The following is a 17,279-nucleotide window of genomic DNA, read 5'->3' as shown; positions in this document are numbered from 1 at the left end:
GGTAAAATGACTTCCCCGTATTGGGTATAGACTTCCATGGGAAGACCGTCATCCCCTGGTGCCTTGCAGGTAGGAAAGGAGGCAGCGGCAGGCTAGCTTGATGGGCTAGCTTGATGGGTCAAGGCCGGTAGGGATATTGTTTCTAGATAGTCCTGCAGTGCCTCATCTGTGTAATCGTCACTAGGCCTGTACAAGTCTGCGTAGAAAGATGCTAATTCCATAGTTATTAGCTTGGGGTCATTCACCAGCCGCCCATTGGTACAGCGAATGGCTCCTATGGCTGGGGAGGACTGTTGGGACCTAGTAATCCTAGCCAAAAATTGACCCGTTTTCTCACCTTCCTGATAGAAAGCCTGCTTAGTGAAGAAGTGCTTCCGCTCTGCAGCGGAGGATCTCAACCGGTCCAGGGAGTCCTGGCCCGATATCCACGCCTCCCTCGCAGAGTCAGATGGGTCAGTGACATAAGAGAGTTCCAACTACCATACCTGATCCTCCACCCATTCCTGGAGGGCTGAGGAATTTTGTTTTATGGCCTCAATTTCTGCTATAAACGTGCCTCTAAGGCATGACTTAAAGGTATCCCATTTCATAAACAGATTGGGGTATGATTGGTTATCCTAGAAAAATCCCTCTATTTGTTTGACCACCCGCTCTGGTGAAGAAAAGAGTTTTAGCCAGCGATATGGTCTGATATCCCTCTAGGAAAGTACTCCACCTTGGTAATCAGGTTAAGGATATGTGAGGAGCCTACACAGAGATCAATGCGGAAGAGAGAACCATGAGTTTTTGAGAAGCAGGAGAATTGCTAAGTTGTGGGATATTTCAACCGCCATACGTCCGTCCAACTCACCTCCGACAGCAGACGGCTTAAAATAGTGCCCCTGCCACCCGAGCGTGGTCGGACCAGAGGATGTCTGTCCAGTCTGGGATCCAGATAACAGTTGAAGTCTCCCATGATCATGGTGGGAACTTCAGGCTTGTCAATCAGGTACGGCAGAACTGCAGTATCTCTCTAGAAAATGGAGGGGGAATGTAAACAAAGGCAATAATCACATTCAAAGTAAACAGTTTACAGCAAAGAAACACATATCTTCCCATGGGGTCCACCACAGAGTCTAATTCCTGGTAAGCCAAGGACTTATGGACCAGTACAATCACTCCACGAGAATATGCGGAGTGCGTGGAGTGGTAGGCCTTGCCCACCCAGGAATATTGTAAATCTGTCACCGTGTCATTCGTGAGATGGGTTTCCTGTATGCCTATTATGGCCGGGTGGAATTTCTTGAGACAAGAGCTGATCATGGTGTGTTTTAGCGGGTCATGCATGCCCCCAACATTCCATGACACTATTAAAGCGGTAGCCATATATTACACCTAGTAGGTTAGCACAGCGCTGGTGTGGAAAGTTCCAGATCACACACCTGAGTGCAATAGTGTCACAATCTGCTGGATAATTGGTTAGTTTCTACAGGAGGCAAATGGATAAATACTGAAAAATTGTGAGGTGCGGGTCAAAAAAAAACATTAAAGTGTTGGTTTCAAAACAAGATGCAACTGCGCAGCTAGAGTGTGTATAGGAAATAACACGTAACCTGGTTGCCAAGCAGCCATCGCCCTCTTGGACGGGGTGGGAGCAATTCGCCACCATCCTCCCTCAGGCCAGGCACTGGTTGTAAAACATATGCCAACCGGGCACCAACAAAAGGGTACCTGCAACTGGGACATGGTGAAACACAGTAGGAGCGTGTGAGCTCGACACACACTGAGACATAGAATTGAACTTGGTGCTTACCCCTGCATCCAAAGCCATTTAAAGCGCTGGTTTAAGCATCCTGTAAAGTGTCCCACTATGTGTATAGTGAACTTCTAGTGTCAGAAGACAACATACCGGCCGTGCCATGTTTGGTCACCATGTATCAGTCTCCCCTGTTGGCGTCTTGGCGTCTCAAGAGGTCCTGCTCGTTGTGGTCCAGCCAGGCAGCTGCATCCGAGGCTGATTCAAAGAAAGTGGCTTGCCCTCTAACTGTGACTTGCAGTTTGGCTGCGAATAGCATGGAATAGGTCACTTGGATTTTTTGTAGGCGTTTCTTCACCTCTGCAAATTTAGCTCGCTTTTGTTGCACCTCAGCCGAAAAATCAGGATAGAAAGAGACCTTAGTCCCATTGAAATGAACAGAGCCTTTCTCCCTTGCAAGTCTAAGTATGATTTTTGTCCAACTATATTGATAGCTATACATGTGTACATTTGTGGGGGACCCCTCATCAATGTCAATGGCAATCCCTATACATGTGTACATATGGGAGGACCCCTCATCAATGTCCATGGCAATCCCTATACATGTATACATATGGGGGGAACCTGCCATAAATGTCTATAGCCATCCATATACATGTGGTCATATGGGGGGGTGACCCCTCAGCAATGTCCGTGGCACTCTCTATACATGTGTACATATGGGGGGAGGGACCTGCCATCAATGTATATAGCCACCCCTATACATGTGTACATATGGGAGGGTGTGACCCCTCATAAATAGTAAAGAAGGGTCCAATGAAAGGGTTTTATCTTGTATCTATTAATATTCACAATAATTACCAATCCTGGTGTCTCTATCCCGGTGCGTTCCATTGGTTTTACAGCCGGATCCAATACATCCAATGGCTCTGAAGCAGCCGCGCACAAAAGCCAGAGCCCTCTTCATTTTGGTGGTCTTCTTGGTATCTGCAGGCTGGTCACTGATAACTACTTCCATAGCTGGGCTATCTTTGGTGGGTTTCTCTCTTGATGTTTTTAAGAGAAACAAGTTGTTTACTTTAAATTGTTTTATTATTAAGAATAAGAAACACGAAATGTACAAAAATAGAAATCGTAATGAGATTGAATTGATTGAAATCAAATCCAATTAATTTGCAAGAAAACTCTCAGGAGAGATAAAAACACTCAGCTTCTGCCAAACCATCCTGCAATCCCTTATATTGGGTCAGCCAACAAAGAAAATAAATAAAAAGCTCTCCACTGTGACATCACACTTTTTTAATTATGATTTTTCTTAAAGGAGCCTCATCCTTGTTTGTGAGCTTTGTGAATTCAGCCTGTAGGCTCAGTATACAGATCTAATCGGGATATGACTACTGGAAAAACATTTTTCTTGAAGTTATTGTGAATGAGTTAACCCTTACAGGATCATGGCTGAAATAAAGATGATGTTATTCCTATGTTACCACTACGAATGGAGCCTTATCACTTTATATAAAGCCTCCCTGCAGATCAAATATTTTCATTTCTTTCCCGATTATGTTTTATTTTATCATTATTAAAAAACAAGAATGTTTCAACTTTTAACCCTTTCACTACCAAATCATAATGTTTTCCATTGTTAACCCTTTAACTGCCAAGTCAAATGTTTTTTTCCCCTTTCATTTATGAACCTTTTCTTTGCCAATCCAATCCCCCTTTTCATTTTTAACCCTTTCACCGACAAATCATATTTCCCCCATTTTTAACCCTTTAACTGCCAGGTCAAATGTTTTTCCTTTCATTTATGAACCCTTTCTTTGCCAACCCAATCCCCCCTTTCATTTTTAACCCTTTCACTACCAAATTATATTTTTCCATTTTTAACTCTTTTCATTAACCCTTGCTTTGCCAAACCAAGCTGTTTTTGTCTTTTCATTTTTTTAACCCTTTCACCGCCAACCAAATTATTTTCTTTTTTAACCCCCCCCTCCCCATTTTTAAGCCTTTCGACTCAGTCTAAAAGAGGATGCAGCATATTACAAATGAGGGAGGGGGTATAGTGTCTGCAGACACGAACAACTGCCATTGCTAGAGGTGGGGAGGGGTGAGCGCTCAGATAGTAATTTGAACCCTTTCACTGTTGTGAATGTGCTAATTGCTGATTTCTGCTCTCCCAGCATTCCATAGTTTGTGAAATGATGTAGGACCCTCTGACATACACCTGGATGGCAAACACCCAACAAGCAAAGAGCAGCCCATTGATTGCAGTGTGCTCCCCTATGCGGGACAAGTGTGGCAAAGTAGCCCATGGCGTGTTTGTTTTATTTCCCACGCATTTTCCCACATTTGTTGTATTGGCGTCTCATGTTTGCGGGGATATTTACAATAAATGGCACTACAAGTGCGAGGCATATTTTTTTTACATGTTCCAGGATTGCGTGGAAATGTGCATTTTTGTGCGCATTACCAGAACGCGCAGATGTAACCGGAGACTGATATGGTGGAAAGTGGTCACGGCAGCATGCAGTGTTCTGCCATATTTTCATTTTTTTTCTTTGTTTCCTGCTTCAATTGTTCCTTTTTCCCCAAGTATGGGGCATGAGAGATTATACATACAAAGCAGATCTATGGGGGGGAAGGATGTTCAGTAGATCAATAGAGCATATGACTAGAAGCAGGGCCAAGACAAGGGGGGGGGGGAAGGGTCACATGACCCAGGCACTATGCTCGGGGGCAGGGCACAGGTGACAGCTGCAGCCTCTCCTAGCACCTCCCCCACAACACTACATCATACTCCTCCACCATGACCCTAGCTATTCTGCTCCACCTATTCCTCTGAATTCTCCTATCTTCTGTCATACACTGAGGGATAAGATGAGTCTCCTCCCACATAAAGTCCCTGGCTCTACCTCCTGCACCAGCTGATAGGTTCATAGAGCCTTCACTAAAATGGCGGACCGCCCACAAGTCCTGGTCCAGTGAGCAGTAGCCTTTGGTTGCTAGGGATGCCAGCATCCCTAGCAACCAATGACTTCCCGTGCCTGCTATGTGCCCTAAAGCAAATTTCTCCTCCCAGCTCCCACCTACTGCCTGCCAGGCTATAGGGACTTCTCCTACAGGTACACTGAGCTTTGTGATGGGGCAACTGATCTATGGAGGTACTCTGATGGGGGGTCTCTAATCCATGAGGACACTGTGATGAGGCAACTAATCTATGGGGCGCTGTGATAGGGCAACTGATCAACTGGGACACTGTGATGGGGCAACTAATCTATGGGGACACTGTGATGGGGCAACTAATCTATGTGGGCACTGTGATGAAGCAACTGATCTATGGGGACACTGTGATGGGGCAACTAATCTATGGGGGCACTGTGATGGGGCAACTGATCTATATATGTACTTTTATGGGGAATCAAATTCATGGTGGTACTGTGATGGGGCAACTGATTTGTGGAGACCATCTCACTTATTGGGATAATGATATGAGGGTAATGATATCCTAATCTGATGGGTCAACTAATCTGTATATGTACTCTCATGGGTGCAGCTAATCTATGGAGGCAGCTAATCTAAGCGGACATTCTGATGGGGTAACTGATCTATGGGGATCTGTGATGGGGCAAGTGATTTGTGGGGGGTACTCTGATGGGGGCAACAGATCTATGGGGGAATCCGAAATACAAAAATGTACTATATTGCAGCTGACCAGTCCTTAGATATGGTGGCTGCATTAGTTTTCTTTTTTCATTTGTTTTGACCTGGTGATCCTGCCAGTAACTCACTTCCTGTCCTAGACAACACTCACTGTACTGAATCTATGAAGACGATGTGTTGTCACCGTAGGACAGAAAGTGTGTTTGGACTACAGAATACTTCCCCCTGTCTACTGTGTAACATAGTGATATGATGTTTTGTAGTCCACATAGAGAACGGGGACTGAAAATAGTCCAGAGGCAACAAGACCAGAAAGTTATCAGCTCTGTATATTTCCAGCAGGATCAAAAGTTACATTTTTGCACTTATAGAATGGATAGAACAATACGGTATATTCATTCATTAATTCATTCATTCATTCATTCATATTTATTCATGCAGACTTGTAAAGTTGCTGAGAGGTCCACTTTAACCACTTCTCACCCGCCCTATAGCGGATTGACGTCCGGGAAGTGGTTCTGTTATCCTGACTGGGCATCACATGACGTCCAGCAGGATAACATGCCGCCGTGCGCCCCCGGGGGCGCGCATTGCGGTGATCGGTGGAGCGGTGTGTCAAGAGCCTCCGGCGGAGGCTCTTTACCACATGATCAGCCGTGTCCAATCACGGCTGATCATGCTGTCAATGGGAAGAGCCGTTGATCGGCTCTTCCTCACTCGCGTCTGACAGACGCGAGTAGAGGAGAGACGATCGGCGGCTCTTCTGGCAGGGGGGTCTGCGCTGATTGTTTATCAGCGCAGCCCCCCCTCAGATCACCACACTGGACCACCAGGGATCGCCACTAGGACCACCAGGGAAGGGGCAACATGTGGATGGCCAGGTATGTACCACATGGCCATCCACATGTGCCCAATCTGTGCCAATCAGTGCCCACAAATGGGCACTGATTGGCACCATTATGTCCAAGATCTGCCCAGCAATGCCCCCAATGTTTTATCAGTTTAGAGCAAAAGAAGTTCCCCTAGCGGACTTTAAAGGCACATTTTTTAAGCAAATATTTTAAGAAAAGGTATGTGAAGTAGATAACAGTTTATTAGTTACAAAAAATAATCAAGTGAATCACATAGTTATAAAGTTAAAAACAAGGAATGCATTTCCATAAATATAGAAGTTGATACCAATACATGTGCACCCGACGCGTTTCGGAGTTACTTATGCCTCCTTCTTCAGGGGTGATTGTAGGGTTTGCAACAAGAATTTTATTGGTATCTACGGATATAGGTTGTGCATTCCAGGACGAATTAAAAGAAACATAGATATGTTGACGTACTGCCCATCGGACACGCTCCCTGGTCGTGGTGTGTAGAACTTTAGTGAAGTATAACAGGAGTATTCACATAGCCACTGTCAAGGTGGAAGTAGAGACGTATAAATATATAGGGTGGTTTTATTCTTCCTTCCGGTAGGAAGAAAGGCCCAAGCGGGCATATGACAGTTTAGATCTGAGGTCACACTGGGGCCAAATGTGTATCCTGGTCCGCCTACAATAATGGGGGGCAGTAACTGGTGGTAAATATGGATCAGATGTAGTTCAGAAAGCAAGTGTCACAGCACCTCGCACCAAGAGCGTCCTGTCTGCAGCAGATGACTAATGTTTTATCAGTGCCACCTGTCATTGCCCATCAGTGCCACCTGTCATTGCCCATCGGTGCCTCCTGTCAGTGCCCATCTGTGCCCATCTGTGCCCATCAGTGCCCACCTATCAGTGTCCATCAGTGCCACACATCAGTGCCACCCATAAGTACCCATCAGTGCCACCCATATGTACCAATCAATGCCACCTACGAGTGCCCATCAGTGCCGCCTACGAGTGCCCATCAGTGCCGCCTATGAGTGCCCATCGGTGCCACCTATGAGTGCCCATCAGTGCCGCATACCAGTGCCACCTATCAGTGCCCATCAGTGCCACCTATCAGTGCCCATCAGTGCCGCCTATCAGTGCCCATCATTAGTGCCTGTCAGTACCACCTCATCAGTGCCACCTCATCAGTGCCCATCAGTGCCACTGTGTCAGTGCAGCCATATCAGTGCCCATCATTGAAGGAGAAAACGTACTTATTTACAAAAAATTTTAACAGAAACAAAGAAAAACTTGTTTTTGTTCAAAAATTTTCGGTCTTTTTTTATTTGTTGCACAAAAATAAAAACCGCAGAGGTGATCAAATACCACCAAAAGAAAGCTCTATTTGTGGGAACAAAATGATAAAAAAGTTGTTTGGGTACAGTGATGGATGATTGCGCAATTGTCATTCAAATTGCGACAGCACTGAAAGCTGAAAATTGGCCTGGGCGGGAAGGTGTCTAAAGGCCTGGTATTAAAGTGGTTAAGGCCTGCCTGGAGTCCTGCTATAAAGCCTTGATTGCTGAGCTGTTATTGTCCAGGATAGTGACTCTTCTTCCTTTCTTCTTGTCACAGGAAGAATACCTGAGCTCCTTGTTGAGTGAATATCAAGAGAAAGATGAAGTGGAGCAACAAAAACCGCTGTGTGCCAAAGCCTGCTGAAGATCTTCCAAGAGTAAGCACTACCAGATAACAGCCCCTGCTTTCCTACAGTGACACGCTTTATTTTCTATGAAATCTGGTGGCAAAATTTAAATGACCTTGCCTTAAGTGTACATGTGAGCAGAGGAAATATTTTGGTACTTACTGGGCATGGACATGTCGTGGCCTCCCCTTTCCAACCCTCTAACCACCCTATTGGCCTGTGTAGCTTTCTGTCATACATATACTACATTATGACCACTGTTAAATGACACTGTCCACCATCCATCCAATGGCAGTGCTATACTTTGGTGTAGGAATACTGCAATGATAAATCAGGCACAATGTTTTACAGTGTGACTTGAGACTACAGATAGTGCTGACGTCCTAATATCATATAGAAAAAAAATGTTTTTTGTGAGTGTACAGAACTTTAGCAACACCACATACAGTAGACAGCCATGTGGATAAAATTAATACATCTTTATTAATATCAGATGTAAAGGATCAAATAAAAAGAAACATAGGCTGAACAAATGTCAGAGACTCTTATACTTTCATAGACATCAACATGCTCACATATGGATAACTTAATCATCAACATGTCATTATATACAGTATGCCCAGATGTCCTTAACATTGTAAATGCCCAGAAAACTGTCATCTTTCGAGTTTCTCTCTTCTTCAGGGCCAAAAACTGGACAATATTGATGAGAGACAATCAGCCTATGAGAGCGTTAAAAATAAGCAAGACTGTGCAATCCAACAGTGGTCAACCCAATATGGGAAAGGGAAGTACGGGTACACGCAGAGACCCCTGGGGCAGCAGAACAACTTAGTACCCAAAATAAAGGAGACCATCCCAGAGCATGGCCAGCTGCAACAATCCACAGGGGGAAAGATAGCAGTAGCGGACAGCAGACCCTCAAATGACTTTCTATGGAGCAAAACATGTAAGGGCAGAGTCAAATAGTGACATCATCACGCTGGGTCAGATAAGCTGCATTGGCATGTTGCTTCCTTTTTTGTGAGTATGCAACTTTATTTTTAATAAAATGATTGAGAAAACTGCTACACTATGTTGTTCCTTCTCCCTCTTTTAAATTTGAGACAGTGTTTTAATGTATGCAGTTGTCACTATCCTGCACAGAGAAAGCCATCCATCCTTTTGTAAGAGATCCAAGTGTATCAAGACCTCATGTACTGTGAGGTCTGAGGCTCTGGAAAGCAATTTGTCAGAAACCATGAATCAGACCGAGACAAAATTACAGGTAAATCACACTTGTTAATAAGAAAAGTAAATAGAACAAGCGTAGTCAAAACATAGCCAAAGTTTGGTAATCAGAACGGATAGTCAGACAAGCCAGAAATCAGGAAGCCAGGAATCAGCGTTGTGGAATAGCAAGCAGGATCTGGAGCCAGAAGGAATGTCAACCAAGAAAGTCTTTAACAGGAACGCAGGAGAAAGTCTCTGTGATGTTGACCAGGTGAAGGCAGAGATCATCTGGGCTGGACGGCTTAAGTAAGCAGGACTGATGAGCAGGAAATCAACAGGTGAGTCACTGTGGAGAGATAGGAGCCCTGGCAGTACCCCCTCCTCAACGACTCCTCCCCCTCGGAGGGCCATCAGGCTTGAGGAGAAAACGTCTATGGAAATCACGGAGGAGGACAGGGGCATGTTCGTCCGAGGAAGAGACCCAAGAGCGTTCCTCCAGACCGTACCCTTTTCAATACACCAAGTACTGTATACGCAGATGGAATCTACAGTAGTCAACAATGGACTGTACTTCATACTCCTCATGGTTCTCAACCTGTACAGGGTGAGGACGTGGCACCGAGGTGGTAAAGCAGTTGCAGACAAAAGGTTTTAATAAGGAGACATGGAATACATTAGAGATACGCATATTAGAAGGAAGGTCTAAAGTGTAAGCCACTGGGTTAATCCTGTGGAGAATACGGAAAGGTCCAATAAACCAAGGTGCTAACTTTAGAAAGGTAACACGGAGTCGGAGGTTGCGAGATGACAGCCAGACCCTGTCCCCAACCTGGTAGGAAGGCGCAGGCAGGCGTCTGCGGGGGACATCGCAGGCAGGCGTCATTGGAGGTACAGACTGCTATCTCATCCTTGATGGTATCCGAGAGACCATGAGAAAAAGCAGCCACAAGGGCCTCATTATTCCAAGCAACCTCTGCTGCTAGAGTATGGAATTCAATGGCGTAATTGGCAACAGTTCTCGTACTCTAAAAGAAAAAAGTTTTGCGCTAGGTGCTAAACAAAATTTAGTGATGCAAATAAGTGAAAAAACCCGTGAGGGAAATCCTGCAGCTCAGCACTGTAACCCCAATACAAGGGCACATACAGAAATATAACAAAAAAGAAAGTGCAGCGCTTGATGTAGTGCCAAAGTGAATAAATGTGAAATTATACACATATAAATTAGTTGAACCAAGAATTGTTCTTTAGATCATTACATTAACCTATAATAGTGAAGAAACTAACAAGTGATAATAACTGGTAGAGGTTTTACACCATACAAAGCGTGTAAGTAATAAAACACACAAAAATATAAAATTAAATTAAAGTTCATAGATAGGATGAATTTGAGGGAACAAATCCACAGATAAAGTCGTGAAGAGTTTTGAAGCTGTATGATCCACCGCTTATATAGCCCATCACCAGGTGATAAGGATTGAAGGCTTACCAGAAAGCCTGCGACCGCCATATTCAGGGGGGTCAAAACAGGCTCAGTAGTGGAGGAGAGACTCCTGGGGGTGTCCCACAATGGGATCCGTGGACTGTTCAGCCGATCTCCTTCTAGGGCAGCTAGTTTACAGCAACGTCGGCACCAATCCAAAGGAAATGCTCACAGGAACGCTTCCAATCCTTCCTCCCCATAAAATCAAGCGATGTAGACCACAAACCCCAAAAAAGAGAAAAAGGGGACTCCAGTAGTGTAGACAAACTTTAACCATTTAGGTTTATTAAAAAATCAAGTTTAAAAGCAATTTCCAGCAAGGAAAAAATTATAGAAATCCTTTGCCGTTTAAAATAAGATCGCGCATGCGCGATACATGCTTGTGTTATAGTTCTTGTACTCTGTTTGATGGACATGGGGCACTTGGCAGCAGAAGCAGAGTGTGCGGGAATGTCAAATACCCATTTGAAAGAAGCCACAAACTCTGGGTAACTCAGGACAATGGATTTTTGCATCTCCCATAGAGGGTTTGCCCAGGCCAAGGCTCTCTCAGAAAGCAAAGATATCACAAAACCTACCAAACCTACTTTGCTTCTGTCCATGGGAAAGGCATCTCAAAGTATATCTCAACCTGGTTGAGAAACCCTATGCATTGGACTGGATCGCCCCCAAATCGCTGGGGAAGTGGAACCAAATATACCTCTTATACAGGTAATACTCGAGGCTGGTGCCTGCACAGAGACTGAAGCAGCAGCAGGGACGGCCTGCAACACAGGTTGTACCAGAGCAGCTACATCATCTGGGCTGGACGGCTTAACCTCCCTGGCGGTATGATTATTTCGGATTTTAGGTGCTGAAAGCGGTACCATTATTTTGCATGGAAATTTGGCGTTTTATATTGTAGGTCTGTAATTCTTAACAATAACACACTTAAATCTGTCCAAACAAGAGTCTAGTAGATATCCCGGGTATGATAAAGTTTGAAACACAAAAACATAAATTATGATATAATAAATAAAAATAAATAATTAAAAAAATAAATAAATAAATAGTAAAAAAATAAATTACCCCACGATTCACTATCGCTCAATTCTGCAAGTGTTCTAATTTATTATCGCTGTTTTCTAGCTGGTCTAAAGCCATTTTTGACGTAAAGGGACACTTTTTGGTTGCTATGGACAATCTCCAGTTTCCAGGCAGAAAGAACAGTATATATCACATAAAACTGCATGCAGGGCATGGGCCAAAGCACTGGGGACAGAAGGGAAGTGAAATCATTTCATACAGTACTGTAATCTGTAAGATTACAGTACTGTATGTGTTATGACTTTGACATTTTTTTGAATTTGCCGCCAGGCTCCGCCCCCGTGCGTCGTGACGCTCGCAGGGAACGGAGCCTGGCACGGAGAGGCTTCGGGCAGAGGACACAGCCCACGGACACTGCGGGGGACATCGCAGGATCCCGGGGACAAGGTAAGTAATGCCACACCAGGATCCTGCGATGTAATCCCGAGTGTGGCTCGGGGTTACCGTTAATGGTCCTGATTTTTAACCCCAAGCCACACTCGGGAAAACCGCCAGGGAGGTTAAGTAAGCAGGACTGACGAGCAGGAAATCATCAACAGGTGAGTCACTGTGGAAAGATTGGAGCTGGCAATTAACCGACAGCTGAGCAGCCAGCTCAGAGAAGGAAGGGCTGAGCCCAGCCTCGACACAATTTCATGTGGCGGTGGCTAGAGGACTGGAGTTGTTGGAAGTGGTTCAAAGATTGATATTTCCACAGTGGTCGCAATTTTGGGGATTTTTCTCAGACTTTTGTTTAGAGGCTTGTTTTACTCTTCACAGTTGAACTTGTATGTATTGTCTGGTTTTTTCCTCTGAGGGAAAGAGAAACTCAAAAAACTTTGGAAACCTGGGCATTTACAAAGCTATATTAAGGACATCTGGACAGATATTATAAAATGTTGATGATTTTATCACCATCCATATGTTATCCATATGTGAGCATATTGATGTTTACAGGGCTTTTTTTCAGCGGGAACGCGGGGGAACACAGTTCCGGCACCTCCTGGACTGACTGTATGTAATAGCAAGGGGTGCTGGGGTGTACTGCAGGGTATTGATGCTCACTGCTGGGGGATCTATTCTAGCTGGAGGAGATCTATTTTTGCAGGGGGGTCTATTGTTGTGAAGGAGGTCTATTGTTGCTGGTGGGTGACCTATTGTTGCTAGGGGTGGGTCTTATGTTGCTGGGGGGTCAGTTGTTGCTGAAGGAGATCTATTGTTGGGGGAGGGGTCTATTGTTGATGGCTGCCAGAGTGTCTATTAATGCTGGCTGTGTGGAGATCTGTTGATGCTGCCGGGAGTCTATTGTTGCTGCGGGGGGGGGGGGGGGGATTTTGTTGTGGGTGGTACATTGTTGTTAGGGGGATCTATTGTTGTTGGTTGAATGGGATCTATTTGACTGCTTTTCTTGATATCATTACCAAATTCCATACAAATTACTTAGCACCACAAAATGATACTTGGTTCCGTATTGTTTAAAATGGGCGGTACTGGGAGGTGTGTAGGGGATGGAACCAAGGGACGTTGCTCGGAGGTAGGTAGGGGCGGGGAAAAGAGATAACTCGGAAAAGGGGAGTTCCTGCACCTATTGTCAGAGAAAAAAAAGCCCTGTCATCTTTGACATATCTTCAGTCTATGTTTTTTTTATTTGCTCTTTTTATTCTAATATTAATAAAGATGTAATACTTTTATCCACATGGTTGTCCTATCGGGGTATACAGAGGTGAGCTGTGGATGGGGGGGGGGGGGGGTACAGCTGTGAACTGTGGATGGAGAGGGGTGAAAAGAGATGAGCTGTGGATGGGACAATACAAAGGTGAGCTGTGGATTGGGGGGGGCAGAGGTGAGTAGTGGATGGGGAATACAGAGGTGAACTGTGGATTGGGGGGGGGGGGGGGGTACAGAGGTGAGTTGTAGACGAGAGATAGAGAGGTGAGCTGTGAATGGGGGGAAGGGGAGGGGGTACAGAGGTGAACTGTGGATGGGGGGATACAGAGGTGAGCTGTGGATGGGGGAATACAGAGATGAACTGTGGATGGGGGGGAGGGTTACAGAGGTGAGTTGTGGATGAGGGATAGAGGTGATCTGTGGATGGGTGGGGGGATACAGAGATGAACTGTGGATGGGGGGGCTACAGAGGTGAGATGTGGATGAAGGATACAGAGGTGAACGGTGGATGGGGGATACAGAGGTGAGCTGTGGACAAGGGATAGAGTGGTGAGCTGGGGGGGGGGCTACGGAGATGAGCTGTGGATTGGGGAATGCAAAGGTGAGCTGTGGATGGGGGGGGTGGGCTACAGAGGTGAGCTGTGGATGGGGGTATACAAAGGTGAGCTGGGGGGGGGGCTACAGAGGTGAGCTGTGGATGGGGGGATACAGAGGTGAGCTCTGGATGGGGGGATACAGAGGTGAGCTGTGGATTTGGGAATACAGATGTGAACTGTGAATGGGGGGAGGGTTACAGAGGTGAGTTGTGGATGAGGGATAAGAGCTGTAGATGGGTGGGGGGTGGGGGGTTACAGAGGTAAGCTGTGGATAGGGGATACAGAGGTGAACGGTGGATTGGGGGAGGGCTAAGGAGGTGAGCTGTGGATGGGGAATACAGAGGTGAGCTGTGAATGGAGGGATATAGAGATGAGCTGTGGATGGGGGAATACAGAGATGAGCTGCGGATAAGGGGGGAGGGGTACAGAGGTGAGCTGTGAACGGGGGGAGGTATAGAGGTGAGCTGTGGACAGGGGGTGGTATAGAGGTGAGCTGTGGACAGGGGGTGGTATAGAGGTGAGCTGTGGATGGGGAAGTACAGAGGTGAGCAGTGGACTGAGGGGGGTAAAGAGGTGAGCTGTGGATGGGGGGTGGTATAGAGGTGAGCTGTGGATGGGGGTTTACCGAGGTGAGCTGTGGACAGGGGGTGGTCTAGAGGTAAGCTGTGGCAGGGGGGTACAGAGGTGAGCTGTGGATGGAAGGATACAGAGGTGAGCTGTGGACAGGGGGTGGTATAGAGGTGAGCTGTGGACAGGGGGTGGTATAGAGGTGAGCTGTGGACAGGGGGTGGTATAGAGGTGAGCTGTGGAAGGGGGGGTACAGAGGTGAGCTGTGGAAGGGGGGGTACAGAGGTGAACTGTGGATGCGGGATACGGAGGTGAGCTGTGGCTAGGGGGGTAGAGAGGTGAACTGTGGATGTGGCTACAGAGGTGAGCTGTGGATGGGGGGTACAGAGAGGGTAAGCTGTAGATGGGGGGGGGGGGTTACAGAGGTGAACTGTGGACAAGGGATACAGGAGGTGAGCTGTGGATAGGGAGGTACACAGAGGTGAACTGTGCACGGGGGATACAGAGGTGAACTGTGGATGGGTGGAGGGGGGTTACAGAGGTGCCTTGTGGACGGGGGATACTGGAGTGAGCTGTGGATGAGGGTGCAGAGGTAAGCAAAGATGTGTGCATAGGTAAGCAATATATGATTACTTTGGGTAAGTACTGCCCCTTGTGCTGATTTTTTCTGTGACCTGTGTGAAACAAACCCCTCAGCACTGTACAGTACTGCAAGTGATACACAGGGGTACGAGGCCTTGCAGCTTACGCATGCGTTTGCAAATGTGTGCTAACTAAACCCCTGTTTTTAACGCATACTGTTGGACAGGTTAATTAGTAAGCGGACTGGTTGGTGAGTTGAGCTAGGAATTTTCTCTGGGTTTTGTCTTTCATGTAACCTTTAGCAACCAATAAGTGGTAATGGTGCACAATAACCTATAGCAACCAATCAGTGAGCAGTAATAATGTGCAGTAACCTCTATTTTTTTTACACAATAGTAAATCACTGGTCTTTACAATTGGACGAGGCCAACAAGGAACACGGATAGGCAGATTTGGAAAGGGGCTTCTTTACACACACACACATATATATAAATTAAAAAAATTTCAGGAGATGAGCTTGACATTTTTTTTACAATCAGATTTTATTTTTAAAGGAGAGAGAGAGAGAGAGAGAGAGAGAGAGAGAGAGAGAGAGAGAGAGACAGAGAGACAGAGAGACACAGAGAGACACAGAGAGAGAGAGAGAGAGAGAGAGAGAGAGAGAGAAGACTATAACAAACAAAAAAATGTAAGCAGAGATCTATTTTGCCTGCAGGAAAATAACATTATTAATACATTTGATTCATTATCATCTATTATTTAAGGATATCAAAAAAATATTCATAAATATTAAAAAATATTCTAGAGCAACCAGTATACTGTAGTATTAACATTATAAACTGTATATTAAAATAAAGTAAAAAAAAAAACAAACAAACAAAAAAAAAACAACTCTCTGTGACAAGCCAACCCAGTCTACCAAAGGCATACCCATGGTGCCTTGAAAAAGTATTCATACCCCTTGACACTTTCCACATTTTATCGTGTTACAACCAAAAACATACATGTATTTTATTAGGCATTTATGTGATAGACCAACAAAAAATTGCACATAATTGTGAAGTGGAAGGGAAATGATAAATAGTTTTCAATTTTTTTTACAAATAAATATCTGAAAAGTGTGGTGTGCATTTGTATTCCGCCTCCTTTAATCTGATGTCCCTAAGTAAAATCTAGTGGAACCAATTACATTCAGAAGTCACCTAATTAGTAAATAGTGTCAGCCTGTGTGGAATTTAATCACAGTATAAATACATCTGTTCTGTGAAGCCCTCAGAGGTTTGTTAGAGAACCTTAGCGAACAAACAGCATCATGAAGGCCAAGGAACACACTGGACAGGTCAGGGATAACGTTGTGGAGAAGTTTAAAGCAGGGTTAGGTTATAAAAAATATCCCAAGCTTTGAACATCTCACAGAGCACTGTTCATTCCATCATCCTAAAGAGTATGACACAACTGTAAACCTACCAAGACATGGCCATCCACCTAAACTGACAGGCCGGGCAAGGAGAGAATTAATCAGAGAAGCAGCCAAGAGGCCCATGGTATCTCTGGAAGTGCTTCAGAGATCCACAGCTCAGGTGGGAGAATCTGTCCACAGGACAACTATTAGTTGTGCACTCCACAAATCTGGCCCTTATGAAAGAGTGGCAAGAAGAAAGCAATTGTTGAAAGAAAGCCATAAGAAGTCCCATTTGCAGGTTGCGAGAAGCCATGTGGGGGACACAGCAAACATGTGGAAGAAGGTGCTCTGGTTAAAGGAGACCAAAATTTAACTTTTGCGCCTAAAAGCAAAACGCCGTTTGTGGCGGAAAACTAACAATGCACATCACCCTGAACACTCCATCCCCACCGTGAAACATGGTGGTGGCAGCATATTGTGGGGAGGCTTTTTTTCAGCAGGGACAGGAAAGCTGGACAGAGTTGATGGAAAGATGGATGGAGCCAAATACAGGGCAATGTTAAAAGAAAACCTGTTATGTCTGCAAAAGACTGGGGCAGAAGTTCACCTTCCAGCAGGACATTGACCCTAAACATACAGCCAGAGCTGTATGATGGTTTAGATCAAAGCATATTCACGTGTTAGAATGGTCCAATAAAAGCCCAGACCAAAATCCAATTGAGAATCCTTGGTAAGACTTGAAAATTGCTGTTCACAGACGCTCTC

Source organism: Aquarana catesbeiana, linkage group LG12, assembly GCF_042186555.1.
Source record: "Aquarana catesbeiana isolate 2022-GZ linkage group LG12, ASM4218655v1, whole genome shotgun sequence".
In the NCBI taxonomy this organism is placed as follows: Eukaryota; Metazoa; Chordata; class Amphibia; order Anura; family Ranidae; genus Aquarana; species Aquarana catesbeiana.
Note: the sequence above shows the minus strand (reverse complement) of the source record.